Source organism: Macaca nemestrina, chromosome X (assembly GCF_043159975.1).
Source record: "Macaca nemestrina isolate mMacNem1 chromosome X, mMacNem.hap1, whole genome shotgun sequence".
NCBI lineage: Eukaryota > Metazoa > Chordata > Mammalia > Primates > Cercopithecidae > Macaca > Macaca nemestrina.
This window is the reverse complement of record NC_092145.1, coordinates 78,692,014-78,717,143: the sequence shown is the minus strand read 5'-3', so window position 1 is coordinate 78,717,143 and position 25,130 is coordinate 78,692,014. Positions and strand designations below refer to the sequence as shown.

Below are 25,130 nucleotides of genomic sequence, written 5' to 3'. Positions count from 1 at the left end.
CTTTCTATTTCACTCTTTAAACAACAATTTAAATAAATCAATTTTTTTTATTATTATTACACTTTAAGTTCTAGGGTACATGTGCATAACGTGCAGGTTTGTTACATATGTATACTTGTGCCATGTTGCTGCACCCATCAACTCGTCAGCACCCATCAACTCGTCATTTACAACAGGTATAACTCCCAATGCAATCCCTCCCCCCTCCCCCCTCCCCCCTCCCCATGATAGGCCCCGGTGTGTGATGTTCCCCTTCCTGAGTCCAAGTGATCTCATTGTTCAGTTCCCACCTATGAGTGAGAACATGCGGTGTTTGGTTTTCTGTTCTTGTGATAGTTTGCTGAGAATGATGGTTTCCAGCTGCATCCATGTCCCTACAAAGGACACAAACTCATCCTTTTTTATGGCTGCATAGTATTCCATGGTGTATATGTGCCACATTTTCTTAATCCAGTCTGTCACTGATGGACATTTTGCTTGATTCCAAGTCTTTGCTATTGTGAATAGTGCCGCAATGAACATACGTGTGCATGTGTCTTTATAGCAGCATGATTTATAATCCTTTGGGTATATACCCAGTAATGGGATGGCTGGGTCATATGGTACATCTAGTTCTAGATCCTTGAGGAATCACCATACTCTTTTCCATAAGGAGGAATTACGTACCCAGCGCAAAGAAACTAAAAATCTTGAAAAAAAAGTGGAAGAATTGATGGCTAGAGTAATTAATGCAGAGAAGGTCATAAACGAAATGAAAGAGATGAAAACCATGACACGAGAAATATGTGACAAATGCACAAGCTTCAGAAACCGACTCGATCAACTGGAAGAAAGAGCATCTGCGATTGAGGATCAAATGAATGAAATGAAGCGAGAAGAGAAACCAAAAGAAAAAAAGAAGAAAAAGAAATGAACAAAACCTGCAAGAAGTATGGGATTATGTAAAAAGACCAAATCTATGTCTGATTGGGGTGCCTGAAAGTGAGGGGGAAAATGGAACCAAGTTGGAAAACACTCTTCAGGATATCATCCAGGAGAACTTCCCCAACCTAGTAGGGCAGGCCAACATTCAAATCCAGGAAATACAGAGAACGCCACAAAGATACTCCTCAAGAAGAGCAACTCCAAGACACATAATTGCCAGATTCACCAAAGTTGAAATGAAGGAAAAAATCTTAAGGGCAGCCAGAGAGAAAGGTCGGGTTACCCACAAAGGGAAGCCCATCAGACTAACAGCAGATCTCTCGGCAGAAACCCTCCAAGCCAGAAGAGAGTGGGGGCCAATATTCAACATTCTTAAAGAAAAGAATTTTAAACCCAGAATTTCATATCCAGCCAAACTAAGTTTCATAAGTGAAGGAGAAATAAAATCCTTTACAGATAAGCAAATGCTTAGAGATTTTGTCACCACTAGGCCTGCCTTACAAGAGACACTGAAGGAAGCACTAAACATGGAAAGGAACAACCGGTACCAGCCATTGCAAAAACATGCCAAAATGTAAAGACCATCGAGGCTAGGAAGAAACTGCATCAACTAACGAGCAAAATAACCAGTTAATATCATAATGGCAGGATCAAGTTCACACATAACAATCTTAACCTTAAATGTAAATGGCCTAAATGCTCCAATTAAAAGACACAGAATGGCAAACTGGATAAAGAGTCAAGACCCATCAGTCTGCTGTATTCAGGAGACCCATCTCACACGCAGAGACATACATAGGCTCAAAATAAAGGGATGAAGGAAGATTTACCAAGCAAATGGAGAACAAAAAAAAGTGGGGGTTGCAATACTAGTCTCTGATAAAACAGACTTTAAACCATCAAAGATCAAAAGAGACAAAGAAGGCCATTACATAATGGTAAAGGGATCAATTCAACAGGAAGAGCTAACTATCCTAAATATATATGCACCCAATACAGGAGCACCCAGATTCATAAAGCAAGTCCTTAGAGACTTACAAAGAGACTTAGACTCCCATACAATAATAATGGGAGACTTCAACACTCCACTGTCAACATTAGACAGATCAACGAGACAGAAAGTTAACAAGGATATCCAGGAATTGAACTCATCTCTGCAGCAAGCAGACCTAATAGACATCTATAGAACTCTCCACCCCAAATCAACAGAATATACATTCTTCTCAGCACCACATCGTACTTACTCCAAAATCGACCACGTAATTGGAAGTAAAGCACTCCTCAGCAAATGTACAAGAACAGAAATTATAACAAACTGTCTCTCAGACCACAGTGCAATCAAACTAGAACTCAGGACTAAGAAACTCAATCAAAACCGCTCAACTACATGGAAACTGAACAACCTGCTCCTGAATGACTACTGGGTACATAACGAAATGAAGGCAGAAATAAAGATGTTCTTTGAAACCAATGAGAACAAAGATACAACATACCAGAATCTCTGGGACACATTTAAAGCAGTGTGTAGAGGGAAATTTATAGCACTAAATGCCCACAAGAGAAAGCAGGAGAGATCTAAAATTGACAATCTAACATTGCAATTAAAAGAACTAGAGAAGCAAGAGCAAACACATTCGAAAGCTAGCAGAAGGCTAGAAATAACTAAGATCAGAGCAGAAATGAAGGAGATAGAGACACAAAAAACTCTCCAAAAAATCAATGAATCCAGTAGTTGGTTTTTTGAAAAGATCAACAAAATTGACAGACCGCTAGCAAGACTAATAAAGAAGAAAAGAGAGAAGAATCAAATCGACGCAATTAAAAATGATAAAGGGGATATCACCACCGACCCCACAGAAATACAAACTACCATCAGAGAATACTATAAACACCTCTACGCAAATAAACTGGAAAATCTAGAAGAAATGGATAATTTCCTGGACACTTACACTCTTCCAAGACTAAACCAGGAAGAAGTTGAATCCCTGAATAGACCAATAGCAGGCTCTGAAATTGAGGCAATAATTAATAGCCTACCAACCAAAAAAAGTCCAGGACCAGATGGATTCACAGCTGAATTCTACCAGAGGTACAAGGAGGAGTTGGTACCATTCCTTCTGAAACTATTCCAATCAATAGAAAAAGAGGGAATCCTCCCTAACTCATTTTATGAGGCCAACGTCATCCTGATACCAAAGCCTGGCAGAGACACAACAAAAAAAGAGAATTTTAGACCAATATCCCTGATGAACATCGATGCAAAAATCCTCAATAAAATACTGGCAAACCGGATTCAGCAACACATCAAAGAGCTTATCCACCATGATCAAGCGGGCTTCATCCCTGGGATGCAAGGCTGGTTCAACATTTGCAAATCAATAAACATAATCCAGCATATCAACAGAACCAAGGACAAGAACCACATGATTATCTCAATTGATGCAGAAAAGGCTTTTGACAAAATTCAACAGCCCTTCATGCTAAAAACGCTCAATAAATTCGGTATTGATGGAACGTACCTCAAAATAATAAGAGCTATTTATGACAAACCCACAGCCAATATCATACTGAATGGGCAAAAACTGGAAAAATTCCCTTTGAAAACTGGCACAAGACAGGGATGCCCTCTCTCACCACTCCTATTCAACATAGCGTTGGAAGTTCTGGCTAGGGCAATTAGGCAAGAGAAAGAAATCAAGGGTATTCAGTTAGGAAAAGAAGAAGTCAAACTGTCCCTGTTTGCAGATGAAATGATTGTATATTTAGAAAACCCCATTGTCTCAGCCCAAAATCTCCTTAAGCTGATAAGCAACTTCAGCAAAGTCTCAGGATACAAAATTAATGTGCAAAAATCACAAGCATTCTTATACACCAGTAACAGACAAACAGAGAGCCAAATCAGGAATGAACTTCCATTCACAATTGCTTCAAAGAGAATGAAATACCTAGGAATCCAACTTACAAGGGATGTAAAGGACCTCTTCAAGGAGAACTACAAACCACTGCTCAGTGAAATAAAAGAGGACACAAATAAATGGAAGAACATACCATGCTCATGGATAGGAACAATCAATGTCGTGAAAATGGCCATACTGCCCAAGGTAATTTATAGATTCAATGCCATCCCCATCAAGCTACCAATGAGTTTCTTCACAGAATTGGAAAAAACTGCTTTAAAGTTCATATGGAACCAAAAAAGAGCCCGCATCTCCAAGACAATCCTAAGTCAAAAGAACAAAGCTGGAGGCATCACGCTACCTGACTTCAAACTATACTACAAGGCTACAGTAACCAAAACAGCATGGTACTGGTACCAAAACAGAGATATAGACCAATGGAACAGAACAGAGTCCTCAGAAATAATACCACACATCTACAGCCATCTGGTCTTTGACAAACCTGAGAGAAACAAGAAATGGGGAAAGGATTCCCTATTTAATAAATGGTGCTGGGAAAATTGGCTAGCCATAAGTAGAAAGCTGAAACTGGATCCATTCCTTACTCCTTATACGAAAATTAATTCAAGATGGATTAGAGACTTAAATGTTAGACCTAATACCATAAAAATCCTAGAGGAAAACCTAGGTAGTACCATTCAGGACATAGGCATGGGCAAAGACTTCATGTCTAAAACACCAAAAGCAACGGCAGCAAAAGCCAAAATTGACAAATGGGATCTCATTAAACTAAAGAGCTTCTGCACAGCAAAAGAAACTACCATCAGAGTGAACAGGCAACCTACAGAATGGGAGAAAATTTTTGCAATCTACTCATCTGACAAAGGGCTAATATCCAGAACCTACAAAGAACTCAAACAAATTTACAAGAAAAAAACAAACAACCCCATCAAAAAGTGGGCAAAGGATATGAACAGACATTTCTCAAAAGAAGACATTCATACAGCCAACAGACACATGAAAAAATGCTCATCATCACTGGCCATCTGAGAAATGCAAAGCAAAACCACAACGAGATACCATCTCACACCAGTTAGAATGGCGATCATTAAAAAGTCAGGAAACAACAGGTGCTGGAGAGGATGTGGAGAAATAGGAACACTTTTACACTGTTGGTGGGATTGTAAACTAGTTCAACCATTATGGAAAACAGTATGGCGATTCCTCAAGAATCTAGAACTAGATGTACCATATGACCCAGCCATCCCATTACTGGGTATATACCCAAAGGATTATAAATTATGCTGCTATAAAGACACATGCACTCGTATGTTTATTGCAGCACTATTCACAATAGCAAAGACTTGGAATCAACCCAAATGTCCATCAGTGACAGATTGGATTAAGAAAATGTGGCACATATACACCATGGAATACTATGCAGCCATAAAAAAGGATGAGTTTGTGTCCTTTGTAGGGACATGGATGCAGTTGGAAACCATCATTCTTAGCAATCTATCACAAGAACAGAAAACCAAACACCGCATGTTCTCACTCATAGGTGGGAACTGAACAATGAGATCACTTGGACTCAGGAAGTGGAACATCTCACACAGGGGCCTGTCATGGGGAGGGGGGAGGGGGGAGGGATTGTATTGGGAGTTATACCTGATGTAAATGACAAGTTGATGGGTGCAGCACACCAACATGGCACAAGTATACATATGTAACAAACCTGCACGTTATGCACATGTACCCTACAACTTAAAGTATAATAATAATAAAGAAATTAAAAAAAAAAAAGAAAAAAAGAAAAGAGCAATCCTAAAATTTATATGGAATCAGAAAAAAGCACAAATAGCCAAAGCAAACCTAAACAAAAAGATCAAATCTGGAGGCATCACATTACCTGATTTTAAGTATATTACAAGGTTACAGTAACCAAAATAGCACGGTACTAGTATAAAAGTAGATACAGAGAGCAATTGAACAGAAAAGAGAACTTAAAATAAATCTAAATACCTGCAACCAGATGATCTTCGACAAGGCATACAAAAACATAAATTGAGGAAACAATACCCTATTAAATAAATGGCGCTGTGAAAACTGGATAACCACATGTAGAAGAATGAAGCTAAATCCCCATATCTCACCATATACAAAAATCAACTGAAGATATAAAAAACATGTAAATCTAAGATCTGAAACCATTAAAATTATAGAAGAAAACCTAGGAAAAACTCTTTTGAATATTTGCCTAGGCAAAACATTTATGATTAAGACCTCAAAAGCAAGAGGGTCCAAGATGACTGATTAGAAACAACTGTGGTACATGGCCCACAGGGAAAGGAATAAAAGGAGCAAGTGAATTTAGCACCTTCAACTGATACATCCGGGTTCTTGCATTGGGACTGACTAGGCAAACAGCTCCATCCATGGAGAGCAAAGAGAAGCAGGGTCGGGTGATGGTCCACCCAGGAGCAGCATAGAGCCACGTGAACCCTCAACCCCAGCCAAGGGAAGTGGTGAGTAACTGAGCGATCCCACCCGAGAAACCATACTTCTCCCATGGATCTTTGCAACCCACAGATCAGGAGATCCCCTTGTGAGCCCACACAACCAGTGCCTTGGGTCCAATACAGGAGCTGTGCAGAGTCTCGCCAAAGTGGCCACTCGGGCACACACAGAGACCCAAAAGTTTTGCACACACCAGCCCCAGGATCCACGGCAATGTGGGAGATCCATCCATGCATGTTCCCAGGAAGGGGTCTAAATCTAGGGAGCCAAGTGACATTGTTCTGCAGTCAGCTCATGAGTTGAGACTCACTGGCTTGGAATTCTGGCCAGCCGGTGGCAGCAGGCTGGAGTCTGCCTGAGTTGGGACCAAGCTCCTGGGGGGAAGGGCAGTCGCCATCTCTGCAGTTCAGTAGACTCAGTCGTTTCAGCCCACCAGCTTTGAAGAATACAGGCAGTCTGGACAAATACGTGTCCCCCCAGCACAGCACAGCTGCCTTGCCAGATTGTGGCTAGACTGCTTCTTTAAATGAGACCCTGATCCATCCCTCCCCAGTGGGCGAGACCTCCTTGCAGGGGCTTAGCCACTCCAGCAAGGGTTCTAGAGACAGAGCTCTGAGCCCTAGTGGACAGGAGCAACCACAACCTCTGTAGTTCAGTAGACTCAGCCATTTCAGTCTGCCAGCTTTGGAGAATACACACGATCTGGATGAGGAACGGTCCCACCCAATGCAATGCACCTGCTCTACCAAAGGGCAGCCAGACTGCTTCTTTGGAGGGGTTCCTGATCCTGTTTCTCCTGGCTAGGTAAGACCTCCCAGCAAGGGTCTCCAGCACCTTCTAGAGGAGAGTTCAGGCCAGCAACAGGTCAGTTCTCCTCTAGGTTTGAGCTGCCAGAAGAAGAAGCAGGCTGCTATCTGTGCTGTTATCTTTGCCTTCACTAGTGATAGCAAGCTGTTATATTTGCTTTCACTGGTGATAACTCCAGGTATGAGAAAAACTGAGGCAAGCAGTGTCTGGAGCAGACCTCAAGCAAACCACAGCAGCCCTATGGAAGAGGGGCCTGACTGCTAAAAGAAAACCAAATAAACAGAAAACAACAACAACATCAACAATAAAGACTTCACAAAAACCTCATTCAAAGGTCAGCAACCTCAAGGATCAAAGGGAGAGAAGCCCACAAATATGAGAATCAATGCAAAAGCTCTGAAAATGCAAAAAGTCAGAGGGCCTTTTCTCCTCCAAATGACCACAACACCGCTTTAGCAAGGGAACAAAACTGAGCTGAGGATGAGATGGCTGAATTGAAAGAAGTAAGCTTCAGAAAGTGGGTAATAATGAATTTTGCTGAGCTAAAGGAGCATGTTGCAATCCAGTGCAAAGAAGCTAAGAATCATAATAAAACAATGCCAGAATGGATAGTCAGAATAGCCAGAGTAGAGAGGAACATAACTGACCTGGTGGAGCTGAAAAACACATCATAAGAACTTCACAATGCAATCACAAGTATTATTAGCAGAATAGACCAGGTGGAGAAAAGAATCTTAGGGCTTGAAGACTATCTTTCTGAAATAAAACAGGCAAACAAAGAATACAGTAAAAAGAATAAAAAGGAATGAACAAAACCTCCGAGAATTATGGGATTATGTAAAGAGACTGAACTTACAACTGACTGGAGTACCTAAAACAGATGAGGAGAATGGAACTAAGTTGAAAAACATACTTCAGCATTTCATCGTGGAGAACTTCCCCAACCTAGCAAGGCAGGCCAACATTCAAATTCAGGAAATGCAGAGAACACCACTAAGATACTGCACGAGAAAATCAACTGCAAGACACATAATAATCAGATTCTCCAAGGTCGAAATGAAAGTAAAAATGTTAAGAGAAGCCAGAGAGAAAGGCCAGGTCACCTAAAAAGGGAAGCCTATCAGACTAACAGCAGATCTCTCAGTGGAAACCCTACAAGCCAGAAGAGATTGGGGGCCAATATTTAACATTCTTAAAGAAAAGAATTTTCAACCCAGAATTTGACATCCTGCCAAACTAAGCTTCATAAGTGAAGGAGAAATAAGATTATTTTCAGACAAGCAAATGCTTAGGGAATTTATCACCACCAGGCCTGCCTTGCAAATGCTCCTGAATGCGGCACTAAATATTGAAAGAAAAAACCATTACCAGCCACAGCATAAACATGCTGAAGTACACAGACCAGTGATACTATGAAGCAACCACATAAACAAGTCTGCAGAATAACTGGCTAACATCATGATGACAGGATTACGTTCACACATAACAATACTAACCTTAAATGTAAAATGGGCTACATGCCCCAATAAAAAGAAACAGGATGGCAAGCTGAATAAAGACATACATAGGCTCAAAATAAAGGGATGGAGAAAAATTTACAAAGCAAATGGAAAACAGAAAAAAGCAGGGGCCACAATCCTAGCTTCTGACAAAATTCTTCAAACCAACAAAGGTTAAAAATGACAAATAAGGGCATTATATAATGGTAACAAGTTCAATTCAACAAGAAGAGCTAACGATCCTAAATATATATGTACCCAGTACAGGAGCACTCAGATTAATCAACCAAGTTCTTAGAGACCAACAAAGAGACTTAGATTTCCAGAAAATAATAGTGGGAGACGTCAACATCCCATTGTTAATATGAGACAGATCACCATGACAGAAAATTAACAAAAATATTCAGGACCTGAATGCAGCTCTGGATCAAGTGGACCTGATAAATATCTACAGAACTCTCCACCCCGAAACAAGAGAATACATATTATTCCACATGGCACTAATTCTAAAATCGACCACATAATTGGAAGTAAAACACTCTTTAGCAAATGCAAAATAATGGAAATCATAACAAACAGTTTCTCAGACCACAGCACAAATTAGAACTCAATATTAAGAAACTCACTCAAAACCACAAATGTACATGGAAATTAAGCAACCTGCTTCTGATTGACTCCTGGGAAAATAATAAAAATCAAAAAGTTCATTGAAACCAATGAGAACAAAGAGACAATGTAGCAGAATCTCTGGAATGCAGCTAATGCAATGTTAAGAGGAAAATTTATAGCACTAAATGCCCACATCAAAAAGATAGAAAGATCTCAAGTTAACAGCCTGACATAACAACTAAAAGAAATAGAGTACCTAGAGCAAACACACCCCAAAGCTAGCAGAAGACAAGAAATAACCAAGATCAGATTGGAACTAAAGAAGATAGAGACATAAAAACCCCTTCAAAAATCAATAAATACAGGAGTTTTTAAAAAAATTATAAAATAGACCACTAACTAGTCTAATAAGGAAGAAAAGAGAGAAAAATCAAACAAAAACCATCAGAAATGATAAGGGGTTTATCACCACTGACCCTGCAAAAATACAAACAACTACCTGAAAATACTATAAAAACCTCTATGCACATAAACTAGAAAATCTAGGAAAAAAAATGGTTAAATTCCTGGACTCATACACCCCCCAAGACTAAATCAGAGATAAATTGAATCCCTGAATAGACAAATAACTTGTTCTGAAATTGAGGCAGTAATAAATAGCCTACCAACCAAAAAAAGTCCAGGACCAACAGATTCATAGCTGAATTGTACCAGCGGTACAAAGAAGAGCTGGTACTGAGAGACAAGACTAGCTGGATTTCCTAGACCAACTAAGAATTCCTAAGCATATCTGGAAAAGGTGACCACACCTACCTTTAAGCACAGTGCTTGTAACTCAGCTCACACCCAACCAATCAGGTAGTAAAGAGGGCTTACTAAAATACAAATTAGGCCAAAGCAGGAGGTAAAGAAATAGTCAAATCATATATCTCCTGAGAACACAGGGGGAGGAACAACAATTGGGATACAAACTCAGACATTAGAGCAGGGAGGGGCAACCCCCTTTGGGTCCCCTCCCATTTTATGGGAGCTCCATTTTCACTCTAAATCTTGCAACTGCACACTCTTCTGGTCCGTGTTTGTTATGGCTTGAGCTGAGCTTTCACTCGCCATCCACCACTGCTGTTTGCCACCGTCACAGACCTGCCACTGACTTCCACCCCTCCGAATCCAGCAGGGTGTCCACTGCACTTCTGATCCAGAGGCGGCGCCCATTGCTGGTCCCAATCGGGCTGGAGGCTCGCCATTGTTCCTGCACAGGCTAAGTGCCTGGGGTTCATCCTAATCGAGCTGAATAGAGCTGTAACACTCACCGCATGGCCCAAGATTCCATTCCTTGGAATCTGTGAGGCCAAGAATCCCAGGTCAGAGAACAAGAGGCTTGCTGCTATGTTGGAAGTGGCCCACAACCATCTTGGGAGCTCTAAGAACAAGGACCACCCCCGGACCAACCCCGGTAACAGTACCATTTCTACTGAAACTATTCCAAAAAATTGAAGAGGGGGAACAACTCCCTGACTCATTCTATGAGGCCAGCATCAGCCTGATATGAAAACCTGGCATAGATACAACAACAAAAAGAGGAAACTTCAGGCCAATATCATTGATGCATATCAATGCAAAAATCCTCTATAAAATATTGGCAAACTGAATCCAGTACCACATCAAGGAGCTTATTCACGACCATCAAGTTGGTTTCATCCTGGGATGCAAGACTGGTTCAACATATACAAATCAATAAGCATAATTCATCACATAAGCAGAACTAAAGACAAAACCACCTGATTATCTCAATAGATGCAGAAAAAGCTTTCAGTAAAATTCAACCTCCTTTCATGTTAAAAACTCTCAACAAGCTAGGTATTGATGGAAATATACCTCAAAATAATAAGAACCATTTATGACAAATCCACAGCCAATATCATACTGAATGGCCAAAAGCTGGAAGCATTCTCCTTGAAAACCAGCACAAGAGAAGGATGTCCTCTCTCACCACTCCTACTCAACATAGTATTGGAAGTTCTGGCCAAAGCAGTCAGGGAAGAGAAAAGAATAACGGGTATTCAAATAAGAAGAGAGGAAGTCAAATTGCCTCTGTTTGCAGATGACATGATCCTATATCTAGAAAAACCCATCATCTCATCCCGAAAGCTTATTAAGCTGATAAGCATTTTCAGGATACAAAATCAATATGCAAAATTCACTAGCATTCCTATACATCAACAATAGGCAAGCAGACAGCCAAATAATAAATGAACTCTAATTCACAATTGCTACAAAAAGAATAAAATACCGGCTGAGTTTGGGGGCTCACTCCTTTAATCCCAGCACTTTGGGAGGCCGAGGTGGGTGGATCAAGAGGTCAGGAGTTCAAGACCAGCCAGGCCAAGATAGTGAAACCTATCTCTACTAAAAACACACACAAAAAAATTACCAGGCTTGGTGGCAGGCACATGTAATCTCAGCTACTAGGGGGACTGAGGCAGAGAATTGCTTGAACCCAGGAGGCGGAGCTTGCAGTGAGCCGAGATCGCGGCACTGCTCTCCAGCCAGGGCGACAGACCGAGACTCTGTCAAAAAAAAAAAAAAAAAAAAAGGAATAAAATACCAAGGAATATATTTGACAATTGAAGTGAAGGACCTCTTCAAGAACCACAAACCACTGCTCAAGTAAGTCAGAGAGGACACAAACAAATAGAAAACATTCCATGCTCATGAGGAGGAAGAATCAATATCATGAAAATGGCCATACTGCCTAAAGTATTGTATAGATTCAATGCTATTTCCATTGAGCTACCACTGACATTCTAGACAGAATTAGAAAAAACTATTTTAAAATTTAGATGGGACCAAAAAAGAGCCTAAACAGCTATAAACAATTCTAAGCAAAAAGAACAAAGCTGGAGGAATCAGACTGCCTGACTTCAAACTATTCTACAAGGCTACAGTAACTAAAACAGCATGGTACTGGTACAAGAACACATAGACCAATGGAACAGAATGCAGAACTCAGAAATAAGACTGCACACCTACAACCATCTGTTCTTCAACAAACCTGACAAAAGCAATGGGGGAAATGTTGCCTATTTAATAAATGGTGCTGGGAGAACTGGCTAGCCATATGCAGAAAATGTAAACTGGACCCCTTCCTTACATCATATACATAAATTAACTCAAGATAGATTAAAGACTTAGATGTAAAACACAAAACTATAAAAACCTAGAAGAAAATCTAGGCAAGACCATTCAGGACATAGGCACAAGCAAAGGTTTTATAATAAAAATGCCAAAAGCAATTGTAACAAAAGCAAAAATTGGCAAATGAGATCTAATTAAACTAAAGAACTGCTGCACAGCAAAAGAAACTGTCATCAGAAAGAGCAGACAGCCTACAGAATGGAAGAAAAGTTGTGCAATCTATGCACCTGACAAAGGTCTAATATCCAGAGTCTACAAGGAACTTAAACAAATTTACAAAAAAAACCCAAAAAACTAAAAAGTGGGCAAAGGACATGAACAGACACTTCTCAAAACAAACATGTGGCCAAGAATCATGGAAAAAAACCTCAACATCACTGATCATTAGAGAAATGCAAGTCAAAAATGAGATACCATCTCATGCCAGTCAGAATGGTGACTATTAAAAAGTCAAAAGAAACAGATGCTGGTGAGGTTGTGGAGAAAAAGGAACACTTTTACACTGTTGGTGGGAGTGTAAATTAGTTCAACTATTGGGGAAGACAGCGTGTGGCAATTCCCCAAAGACCTAGAGGCAGAAATACCATTTGACCCAGCAATATCATTACTATCTATACACTCAAATGAATATAAATCATTCTGTTATAAAGATACATGCACATGTATGTTTATTGCAGCACTATTCACAAGAGCAATACATGGAATCAACCCCATTGCCCATCAATGATAGACTGGATAAAGAAAATGTGGTACATATATACACCATGGAATACTATACATCCATGAAAAGGAAGGAGATCATGTCCTTTGCAGTGGCATGGATGGAATTGGAAGTCACTATCCCCAACAAACTAATCCAGGAACAGAAAACCAAACACTGTATGTTTTTACTTATAAGTGGGAGCTGAATGATGAGAACACGTGGACACATGGGTTGGGGGGAAATACACATCTGGTCTGTCAGAGGGGGTGTGAGGGGAGGGAGAGCATCAGGAAGAATAGCTAATGGATGCCGGGCTTAATACCTAGGTGATGGGATGATCTTTGCAGCAACCCACTGTGGCACACGTTTACCTACGTAACAAACCTGTGCATAAGGCACATGTACCACTAAACTTAAAATAAAAATTGAAGGAAAAAAGAAAAGAGAAATTAAAAAGACACCAAAAGCAAATGCAACAAAAAGAAACATAAATAAATGGGACCTAAATTAAACTAAAAAGTTTCTGCCCTACAAAAGAAATAATCATCAGAGTAAACACACAACCCACTGAATGGCAGAAAATATTTGCAAACTATGCATCCAACAAAGGACTGATATCTAAAATCCACAAGGAACCCACACAAATCAGCAAGAAAAAAAAAAACCCAAATAATCCCATCAAAAAGTGGGCAAATGACACAAATCCTATCAAAAATTGGGCAAATGACACGAATAGACACTTCTATAAAGAAGATATACAAATCACCAATAAACATATAAAAAATGTTCAGCATCACTAATTATCAGGGAAATGAAAATTAAAATCACAATTAGATACCACCTTACCCTAGGTACATTGAATATTATTAAAAAGTCAACAAAACAATAGCTGTTGGCATGGATATGGTGAAAAGCAAACACTTTTACCCTGTTGGTAAGAATGGAAATTAGTACAACCTCTATGGAAAACAGTATGGAGATTTCTCAAAGAAGGAAAAGTAGATCTAACATTCAATCCAGCAATCCCACTACTGGGTATCTACCCAAAAGAAAAGAAGACATTATATCAAAAAGACACCTGCACATGTATGTTTATCACAGCACAAATCACAATTGAAAACATATGGAACCAACCTAAGTGCCCATTAACTGATGAGTGAATAAAGAAAATGTGGTATATATACACACACACAAACAAACACACACGATGGAATACTACTCAACCATAAAAAAAAAAAATAATGTATTTTGCGGCAACATGGGTGGAGCTGGAGGCCATTATTCTGAATGAAGTAACTCAGGAATGGAAAGCCAAATACCTTATGTTCTCAATTATAAGTGGATACTAAGCTATGGGTATGCAAAGGCAGACAGAGTAGTATAATGGACACTGGAGACTCAGAAGCAGAGATGGTGGGAAGGTGTAGGGAATAAAAAACTACATATTTGGTACAATGCACACTACTCAGGTGTTAGGTGCACTAAAATCAGACTTCACCACTATACAATTCATGCATGTAACCAAAAACCACTTGTGCCCCAAAAGCTATTGAAATAATATATAATAATAAAATTCAAAAATTCTTCCAGAACAGTATTTCTAAAGGTTGTCAAATAATTCACCTGCCGAAGATCCATATCCTATCATTTATTTGCTCACTGTCTTATCACACATTTAGCTATTCGTATTTCATTATTATTAATAAAGTACAATGACTATCATTTTCTACATAATTATTTGGGAATGTACTTTAGTTGGTAAGATCAACTACACAATAAGGATATCAATTTTGTATCACGTATATTGCAAAGTTTTCCAACTTTATCATTGTCTTTTTATTTTATTTATTTATTTATTTATTTATTTATTTATTTTTGAGACGGAGTCTTGCTATGTCACCCAGGCTGGAATGCAGTGGCGCTATCTCGGCTCACTGCAAGCTCCGCCTCCCAGGTTCACGTCATTCTGCTGCCTCAGCCTTCCCAGCAGCTGGGACTACAGGCGCACCCCGCCACGCCTGGCTAATTTTTTGTATTTTTAGTAGAGACGGGGTTTCACCGTGTTAGCTAGGATGGTCTCGATCTCCTGACCTCGTGATCCGCCCACCTCGGCCTCCCAAAGGGCTGGGATTACAGGCGTGAGCCACTGCGCCCGGCCCATTGTCTTTTTAACATAAAACTTACTGAAAAGGTAATATATTTCATGTATCAGAAACCAAATAGAAGAAGTATAAAGTATCTCTTCCAACTTAATCTCCCATATACCCATTTTCCACCTTCTCCACCCACACAGTTAACTATTTTTATTCATTTATTCTGTAAACTTTGTGTGTGTTTACATAAGGAGATAGTCCCCACCCACTTTTTCTTACAATTTGTAGCATATGATATACACTTTTTAAAATTTTATTTTGTTTTTTATTTTTATTTTTTTTTTTTAAGACGGAGTTTCCCTCTCGTTGCCCAGGCTGGAGTGCAGCACGCGATCTCGGCTCACCGCAATATCCGCCTCCCCAGGTTCAAGCTATTCACCTCCCTCAGCCTCCCGAGTAGCTGGGATTACATGTATGCGCCACTATGCCTGGCTAATTTTGTATTTCTTTTTTTAGTAGAGACAGGGTTTCACCATGTTGGTCAGGCTGGTCTCAAACTCCCGACCTCAGGTGATCCACCCGCCTCCACCTCCCAAAGTACTGGGATTACAGGCATGAGCCACTGCGCCAGGCACAATATACACTTCTTGAGTCACTTAAAATATATCTTATTGGTCTTTCCATGTCAGTATATCGAACACTTCCTTGTTCTTTTTTATAACTTCATTGTATGGTTGTACCATAATTTATTTAATGTGTCGCTCTGATGATCGACATTAAGGTTTTGCTCTTACAAACAATGCTGCAGTAAACAACCTGGCACATATTTTTTTAAAAATATATATAAATACCGGCATGTCTGTGGGATAAATTTCCAGAGGTTAATTTGTTTTGTTAGAACCTTATGCATTCATAATTTGATAGACTCCCTAAATTGCCTTCAACACGTGTGCCAAATTATACTGTCACCAACAATGTGTGAAAATTTCCCATAGCCTTGCTAACAGTATTTTATCAAACTTTTGGGTGAATTCTTTTGTAATTACAATTGGTGAAAAATTAGTTACATAATCTTTGATTTTTATTAATGGGTTTCCAGCTTAAAATGGTCTTTAATAAGCAGTCTTGATGTTGCCTTTCTCGGTTTCTGACTAACATACAAAAGATCCAGAAGAGGAGGAAAGCTTGCAGTAACTCTGAAAAGTAAGACTGAGAAGGAACCCATTGCCAGAATATATGAAATATTCCCAGAAATTCTAAAGTGAGTGATGTAGTACTCAATTATTGAATACTCACTATATGTGGAGGAACATATATCTGTTTGTGTACATACACACACACGCACACACACACACACACACTTCACTCATTTCTCCCTTGGGACTCTTCACAATGATCCTGTGAGTATGTGAAATTATGAGCCATATTTGACAAGTGAAGAAACTTTGTCTCGGAAAACTGAAGTGACTGACTTGCCTAAGACCATGTAATAAGAGGCACATCTGAGGTTCAAACACAGGCCTGCCAGACTCCAAAGTATAACAGAACTCTTTTCAGTATTTCACAGGCTTTATCCCTCTCACACTTTGATTCCTGGCTCAGCAACAGAAAAGTTATACCAGTTAGAAAATTTGCCATCTCCCTCAAAACTTCGTAAGCACTGATATCTGAGGTAGTTCAAAATACCTTTCCTTTTTCTATTCCTTCCCACAGATAGTATCTCCCTTTCTATATCAATAAAGAAACTAGAACTTGGAAACTCCAAGTGTATGTGCAAGATAGGAGGATAGATGCAGAAGTGACAATAGGGTTGCAGCTGACAGCCCATTGCATTCTGGCAAGTGGAGAAGATAACCCAATATAATAATAATAGTTAATATAGATTGAGCTTTTACAGTGGTCAGGGACTTTGCTAAGTGTTTTCCAGGCATTAGTTTATTACAACAGCTTCTTGGGGTAGGTACTATTATTATCCCCTCATTCTAGATGAGGAAATGGAAGCTTGAGTAAGTGAAATTACTTGCTGGGATGTTTGTAAAAAGATCTTCCCTCTGGAAGTCAGGAGGCTTCTGTGATACTGCTGCTAGTTTTCTTTATAATTTTGTATAAATGTCTGTCCCTTTCCTTGCTTCAGTGTCTGAACCTGGAATTTTTTTATGTGGTTTCTGAGACTCTAAGGTCATTGGGGTGGAATTTGGAAGGGTGGTCAAGTATGAATAGGACTAGAAGGGAACACAATTTTTTTTTGCTCAAGACATTAGTCTCAGCTGTACCTCCATATGTCTTTGCCCTGCTTTATCCCTTCTTACTTGTTCTCCTGCTCATGGCACTCATTCTCTTCCCTAGTTGTAGATTTAAGTTAAGTCCAATAGGAACTTGACACACTCAGAAAATGGAGGAAAACCCAAGGGTTTTCCTACTTTTGGGACCATTGTCTGAGCTTTTTTTGGTTATTGCCACCTATCACAGTTTAAGAGATGTGGAAAGCCACTCATGACTGTCAGAGGCTGTGTCAAGGAAACAATATTCTGGTAATGATTTTTATTTACCATGAATGAGGGTTTGGTTTCCTCTTCTGGTGTCTACTTGGACTTCCCTAAGACTTAGTTACCTTGGTTCTTGGGCTTGGCATCAACCCACAGGGCATGGAGCCAATCAAGTACCATAAGTCCTGTAGAGATTTAAATTTCCTGCTGGCAGCATTTCTGGCACGGGCTTATGTTTTCCTATGGTTACTTAAGCCCTTTATTAATACACTCTGAGTTTCTCTCATGGTTTGGCTCCTCAAGAAGTCAGGCAGTAGTGTTCAAGATACGGAGAAGGTATCAGGTCAAGACAGAAATATTTGGCAGCTTTGGGGATTTTCTGTTTCCACTCTTAAGGTGTTCCCTGAATAAGAGCTGTAGAGTCATCTGGGGCTGACTTCTTTGAGGCCCCAAAGAGTCTGACCTGGGCTTCAAGGAATCTGAGACCTATAGTGTGCTCAGCCATGAACTACCTGGGTGACCTTAGGCAGACGACTTCACTTCCCTGAATCTCTGTTTCCTCAAACGTCTTCCATCTCAAACATTCTATAATTCATGAAAGCTGAATAGTAGTGGAAATTCTGCTCAGGATGATAATGATTTGAGCAGAGAAATGAGCAGGCTGGGTAAAGTGTGACCTTCCCAGGGTACATAAAATGTTTTTCCAATTAAAAGCACATTTCCTAAATCAGTTCCCAATTAGTAGAGCTGCTGTGTGTTAGCCTTGTGATGGGGCTGCATAAATAGCAATTCAGAATACAGGAAGAAGGTGGCCAATAGGCCCACTCTGCTTCTTACCTGTAAGGAGTATGGTGCTCAGAGCTGAGCTTCACATTTTAGAGAGGACACCATGAGGCTGGAACTATTTCAGGGCCATAGCTAAGTTGATGAGGGAACTCTGAACTATGCCATATGAGGAAGAGCAGAATAGCCTGAGGATAAGTAACCAAGAGAAGACCTCCAGCAACATCTAGGCCCCTGTTTTTGGCTGCTATGGGGAAGAGGGTGTATGAGTTTGTTTTCTGTTGCCTATCCAAGTGCCTGAAATTGGATAATTTATAAAGAAAAAGAATTTATCTCCTACAATTATAGAGGCTGAGAAGTCCAAGGTTGGGGGCTCTATCTGGTGAGGGCCTTCTTGCTGGTGGGGACTCTCTGCAGAGTCCTGAGGTAGCATTAATGAAGGGCATAAGGAACCCCAGAAAAACATCACATGGTGAGAGGGCTGAGTGTGCTTGCTCAGGTCTCTCATCCTCTTCTTATAAAGCTACCAGTTCCACTGCCATGATGATCCATTAATCCATTAATCCATTAATGGATTAATCCATACATAAGGGCAGAGACCTCATGACTCAAACACTTCTTAAAGGTCCTATCTTTCCATACTGCCACATTGAAGATTAAGGTATAATACATACAGTTTTGGGGATACATTCAAACCATAACAGAGGTGTGTTGTGGGGAAAATGGGGAGACTTCAAACCTGACTCAATAGCTATAGTGCAGGTTCAGTAAATAGATGCTACCAAGCGACAGATTTCACACCAAAGTGTAGGAAAATTTTCAGAGTAAAATCAAAGTTTTATGTGGAATTAGATGGTTATAGATATATAAACCAGAAGAAGATAATCTGAATTTCAGCTGGAGGAAATTTTGGACAAAAGCCTGGATCTGTCTAAGGGCATGGTCCTTGCACTGTTTGACCTCTAGGGAGAAATACAACTGAATTTGTACAAATGGTGGGTGCACCAGGTAGCAGATGAGAGTGTTGTGACAAAGTGAGCTACGTAACCATGTGTGGGAGTGCTAATGCATCTCTCTCTTAAGTATGTGAAAGCCCTAAGAAAACTTCAATAAATACTCCTGAGACTTCATTGGGAGGATAGAGATCGAGGTCTTCAAATATTGCATGGGAGAGAAATAAGAGGGATATTACATTTTCAGAGACCTCTCCAAAATTCCAATAATATAAACTTTTATGTTTAACTTATGGGTTTAATTAATCTCCACATCTCAAATATCATTAATTCTAGAATACAGCAAGGCATGTCACTTCACAGTTAGTACAAAAGTGCCTATCAAATCACATCAAATAGAAAATCCCAAATGATTGTGTCTCAGTGATATTCAGCATTGTTATGGCATACAATAATCCCTCAGGCTACTTAGGTAGTTCTTTCACTAGAAATACATATCACAAGCATGTCCTTGTGGACTTATTTAGTGTGGCTGCCATTAGTTTTGTGTCCAACACATAAAACTTATGTGTTGCCTTACCAGCCTAGATGAATAGAACACTTACTGACATATTACTGATCTGCTTGACTTCTATGCAAGGCCTTCTTGGGAGACTCTGGAGTTTTTAGTTGAGCTCTTCTACATATGGGCCTGGGTTTTGCCCATGTTTGCCTCAGCTTACCTCTAAGCAGAACATAAGGATCACAGTTCCCACATAGGGAATACCCTGGGGAAAGAACACATATTCTAGGACCTGGGACTCAGGATACTGAGACAGACTCTTCACTCAGATGCCTAGAACACAGGAGATGGCAAACTTAGGCTGAAATAAGGCAGCCTACATTTTTTGGTATGACCTCATTCTGCATCTGTTAAAACTTCTTTTGGCTGCAGTGACCAAATGGATGGTCATTGACCTGCAGGCCTGTATTAGACAGTTCAGGCTGCTATAACAAAGCAAAGTGGGTGACTTATAAGAAACAGACATTTATTTCTTACAGTTCAGGAGGCTAGAAGTCCAACATCAGTGTTTTGGTGAAAATCCTCTTCCAGGTTGCAGACTGCTGACTTCTCATTGTATACTCACATGGTTGAAAGAGAGAGCTACCTAGCTCTCTGGCCTCTTCTTATAAAAGCAGTACTCTCATTCACAAGGGTGCCACCCTCATGACGAAATTACTTCCCAAAGACTCCACCTACAAATACCGTTACACTGAGAATTAGATTTTAGCATACAAATGCTGATGGAATATAAAAACTCAATCCAAAACAAAACCTCACCAAAGTATTGCTGCTGAGTCACTTAGAACACCTTTGTCTGACTGAGTTCACCTTTTTTATTCTTTCTGCAAACTGGGTAGTAATTTGGAATGTTGTAGAGATATGCATATTAGTTTTTGCCCAGAGCTAAGGTGTGAGATAGATCACCCAAAGTAAAAGAAGAATTTAGAATAAAAGCAAGATGCTCAAGTACTCCAAGTTCATGAGCCACATATTTCAGAAGAAAAATTGCAAGGTCATTCCAACACAAAGTGAAACCTACACCGCATCTGAATCAGGAGACATGCAGCTAAATTCCAAAACTAGTTTAACGATAATGGAAAGCAAGGCAAAGATAAGCTGTCCCTAGACTGATCAGGCTGATAAATCAGGCTTGTCTTGAATAACAAAGCTAAAGGAAAGAAGACGAGAAAGAAACATACCTAAAGTGATTTAAAGCCAGGATGTGATATAAAACAATTTATATACACTTATTGATAAATCAAATAGGAGACGTTTCCCAGGTAGTAAAAGGAAGAGTAGAGAAGAAAGTATACATATACATATATATATATATATATATATATGTATATGTATATATATATATATGTATATATAAGTCAATTGTAGTTGGTGCCCACTAGGACTTGCTTTGGATAGAAATAAATAAGAAGGCAAACACTGAGAGGGTTCAAACTGATCAGGCTAGAGAAAGATGCAAAAAAAGTTTCACAGATTCTCATTAATACAGGACATGTAAGATGAAAATAAACAAAGATAATAATTTTTGTGAAAAGACCCAGTAGATAATCTCACAGCTTCTTTTTCCGGCAGAAAATATGGATGTGCTAGGATTGAAGGTACTTGTCATCACCAATCTAATGGGCTCAACTGGGACAAGTGATTGCATTTTTTTCTCAGATGGTGGGCTACATAACAAGAATTTAGCATTAAACAGACAGGTGTGCCAGTGTTGCTGCTAGTGGAAAGTGCACCAATATACACGCTACTTCAGGATAAGATTGGCAGACATGCTTTGGTCCACCATTGGCATGCAAAAGGGACGAACAAACGTAGAGAACCATCATATCTTGCCACCAAGAACAAGATTTAAGGGAAGATCTGTGGCCGTGGTCATGTATGATGTAGCTCAATCACCCCAGAAACAGAAGATGTTATGAAAAGTGTAAGCTGATTCCAGTTTGGCTCCAGCAGAGTGAGGGCAGAAGAGAGGACAGCATGTTGGAAGGGAATCCAGAGAGTTAACCAGAGATTAAATCCTGTTGGATCTTACCAGACAAGGACTGGGCTTTTACTCTGACTGAGATCAGAAGCCATTGCTGGGCTGGGACCGGAGGAGACACACGGCTCACAAAACACGTCTATACAGAGAATTCAAACTTCTGAACAACATATTGGATGAAGGAATCAAGTCCAAATTAAAATGAGGAAGTCTAGTCAGATGATGAACTTGAAAACAAAGAGCATGCCATTGAGCACTAGTTGGCCACAGATGTGGATTTAAGTTTTCTAGCTGCCAAAATGTAAAGAAGGAAACATGATCTGCTGCAGGACTCAATAGTATCCCTGAGATCGTATCTGACAAACTGCTCAGAAGGGACACCTGTGCTTTTCCCTGAGATGACTGTCTCCCATCGTCAGATGTCAGATTCTGGATCTATTTTGACAAGAGAGCTCAAAGGATTTCTTCACAGATGGAAACGAGGGGTGAGTAAAACGGTGGTGTGAAGGATCACCCTCAAGTCTATAGCATGAACAATTGGAAGGATAAGAGTGGCCTTAACTGTGAGGGATGGGGTGAGGGGGGACGCTGCAGTGGGAGGAGGTTTCTAGGGGAAGATGGGAGAGTTCGATTTTTGACTTGCTAATTTGGGTTGACTCTTAGGCAATTTTCTCGGCGAATTAGAAAGGAAGGTCAGAAGCCAAATGTGAGGAGTGGGGAGGCAGTGTTGGAGGCTTGCCGAGAGAAAATAAGTTGTGAAATGGAAGGGTGAACGGAGTAGTAACTGGAAGATTTGGACTACAAACCTGGCAGAAAGATGTTTTGGTTTAAATAGATAGAGACACTGAGTGTTTCCAGATCAGACAATGTTCATTCTTTATGATCCAGCCAGAAAACTGTGGCTTTTGCTAGCCTTTCCCACCTCAGAACACAGGTTTCCCCTTGCTGGTGAGGGTGGCGTGGAGAGATCCGAGTGAGGAAATAAGTTATCAGTGTTAACGCTCATTTCTTCAGTCATGCCGAAGAGGCACAGATAGGCCTAACACGTAACAGGATAGAACACAATCCACCCGGACTTCCGCCTTATGCACAACTGCACTTTGAGTTTTGCTCATAGAGATAGAGCTCACACAATTAGGTAATTGGGCCCAAATCTGAAAGTGAGAAACAAGCCAGAAAGGACACTCAGAGGATGAAAAGGGAAACCAGTAAGTCCCACTGTTTTATACGCCAATGTCATCATGGTTTTACCTTCATGCTGAGCCATAGAATTCCTTAAACTATCACAGCCCTGGTCACTTGTGCCAATTCTATAAGGCCTCCAAAACTACATAGGAGATACTGTATCGTGGGCCCATTCCAAACTCTTATTCGGAATTAAAATTCCACGGGCTTTCCATTGATAGCACTGGAGGTCTGTCTGTGACACGCTGCTCCATTACAGCAAAGCAAAGCCCCATAATGACCTAATAATCTGGAAGGATAAGATCCCAGGACCCATAGAACAAGGAGGCCATAGGGAAGGCAGATCACAAAGAAGGAAACCAGACTTCCCCACCCCTCTGGGCTCCTGGGGGGGCGGTCAGTGGAAAAAGCCCTTTAACCTAAGTGCTCAAGGCCCTAACCTAACAGCTTTTGTTGTTCACGCTGGAGCGCTGGCACTTCCTGACCCCGCTTAGCACTTCTATTAGAATTTTGTACTCTGATGCTAGTTTTCAGAGTATAGGAGCAACTGCAGGGAATGAAGCAGCAGACCTATCTATATTTTGTGGTGATCTAAGTCTCTGTTAATAAGCCTGAGACAAGGCAAAACCAGGAAGAAGCCCTGACCCTTATCAAGGTCATCAAAGCCACACAGGACCTTTCCTAATGTCTTCAACTGTCATTTTTGAAAGAAGCCGAATCTGACCACCAAATATAAATGGGTATAACATCCACCGCATTTCTTTGTCATATTGTTACAGGAAAGGGGTCTTGATCCAGACCCCAAGAGAGGGTTCTTGGATCTCCCGCAAGAAAGAATTCAGGGGAGTTCACAGTGCAAAGCAAAAGCAAGTTTACTGAGAAAGCACAGTGGTGAAAGGACAGCTACTCCATAGACAGAGCGGGACGTTCCCAAAAGTAAGAGGAGGAACGCGTCCACCCTAGGTACAATGCTTGTTATATGAGGAGATGTGCTCTGCTCCAAGGGTTTGTGATAGAGGATTAATTTTCTTAATTACTATGTTTTGCAAGAATCGGTGTTATTATCTTTAAAGCAAAGTTAGGAATGCCTTTCTTCTCCAGATATCGGGATATCTGGACACTCCAAGTCTGGGTCTGTTTAGTAAACGTTATTAATTTGTTCCCTTAACCGTCAACATCTAGAGGCTGGGAATACCTAACTTTCTGGGAATGCAGCCCCGGAAGCCTCAGCTTCATTTTCCTAGCTCTCACTCGGAATGGAGTCGCTCCGGTTCAAACGCCTCTGACAATATCACCCCCGTTTTCTTTTCTCACTATCACTTACCACTATCTGAAATTAAGTAGCTAATTTATTTGTTTACTGTCTGTCCCCACCCACTAGAATGAGAACACCGCCCTCGCATCCTTACGTGTGTCTGGCACATAATGGGTGCTCAATGATTATCTGTTTCATGGATGAACGGATTTATGGATGGCTGGGTGGATGACGCCCTTAGAATGGCTGCCAGGGCTAGCTGGCTTTCTGTTTCTTCCACTCAAGCACCCAAGCCCTGACCCACAAAGTAAAGGAACAGGCGCAACTTCTGGCCAAATAGCTGCAAGGCAGAAACTACGCAGCTGGCTTGGGAATTCCGTACAACGCGAATGCGCATGCACAGGCAGGACTGAGGTGTCCATCTTCGCATTACTCCCGGAGGTGACTCCCCCAAAGGGTCCGAGGACTAACGTCTTTCTCTTCCTCGCCCTCATTCCTCCCAGTAACCGTCCGCTACCAAAGAAACCGTGCACAAAATAAACTCGGGCGGCGGGTAGAAAGGAGCGAGCCGAATTCCGTACACCCATGATCAACACGCCCACACCTCCCATCAGGCACGGCGCTGCCGCCTCCCCGAAGAGGCGATGGAAGCGGGGGGGACGGGGCAGGGGCGGGGGC

General features: G+C 40.7%; 1 long non-coding RNA gene across 1 annotated transcript in view; it reads right to left on the bottom strand.

Annotated features, from left to right (window-relative positions):
* The window catches only part of LOC139360890 (uncharacterized), a 41,283-nt gene extending 16,198 nt beyond the window's left edge, over positions 1–25,085 (bottom strand). Inside the window, exons 1-2 of the long non-coding RNA XR_011618447.1 lie at positions 24,607–25,085; positions 20,509–20,705 (exon numbers count right to left, since the gene is read on the bottom strand). This is a non-coding gene — a long non-coding RNA (uncharacterized lncRNA). The remainder of the gene's footprint in view (positions 1–20,508; positions 20,706–24,606) is intronic.
* Positions 25,086–25,130: the final 45 nt, after the last annotated feature.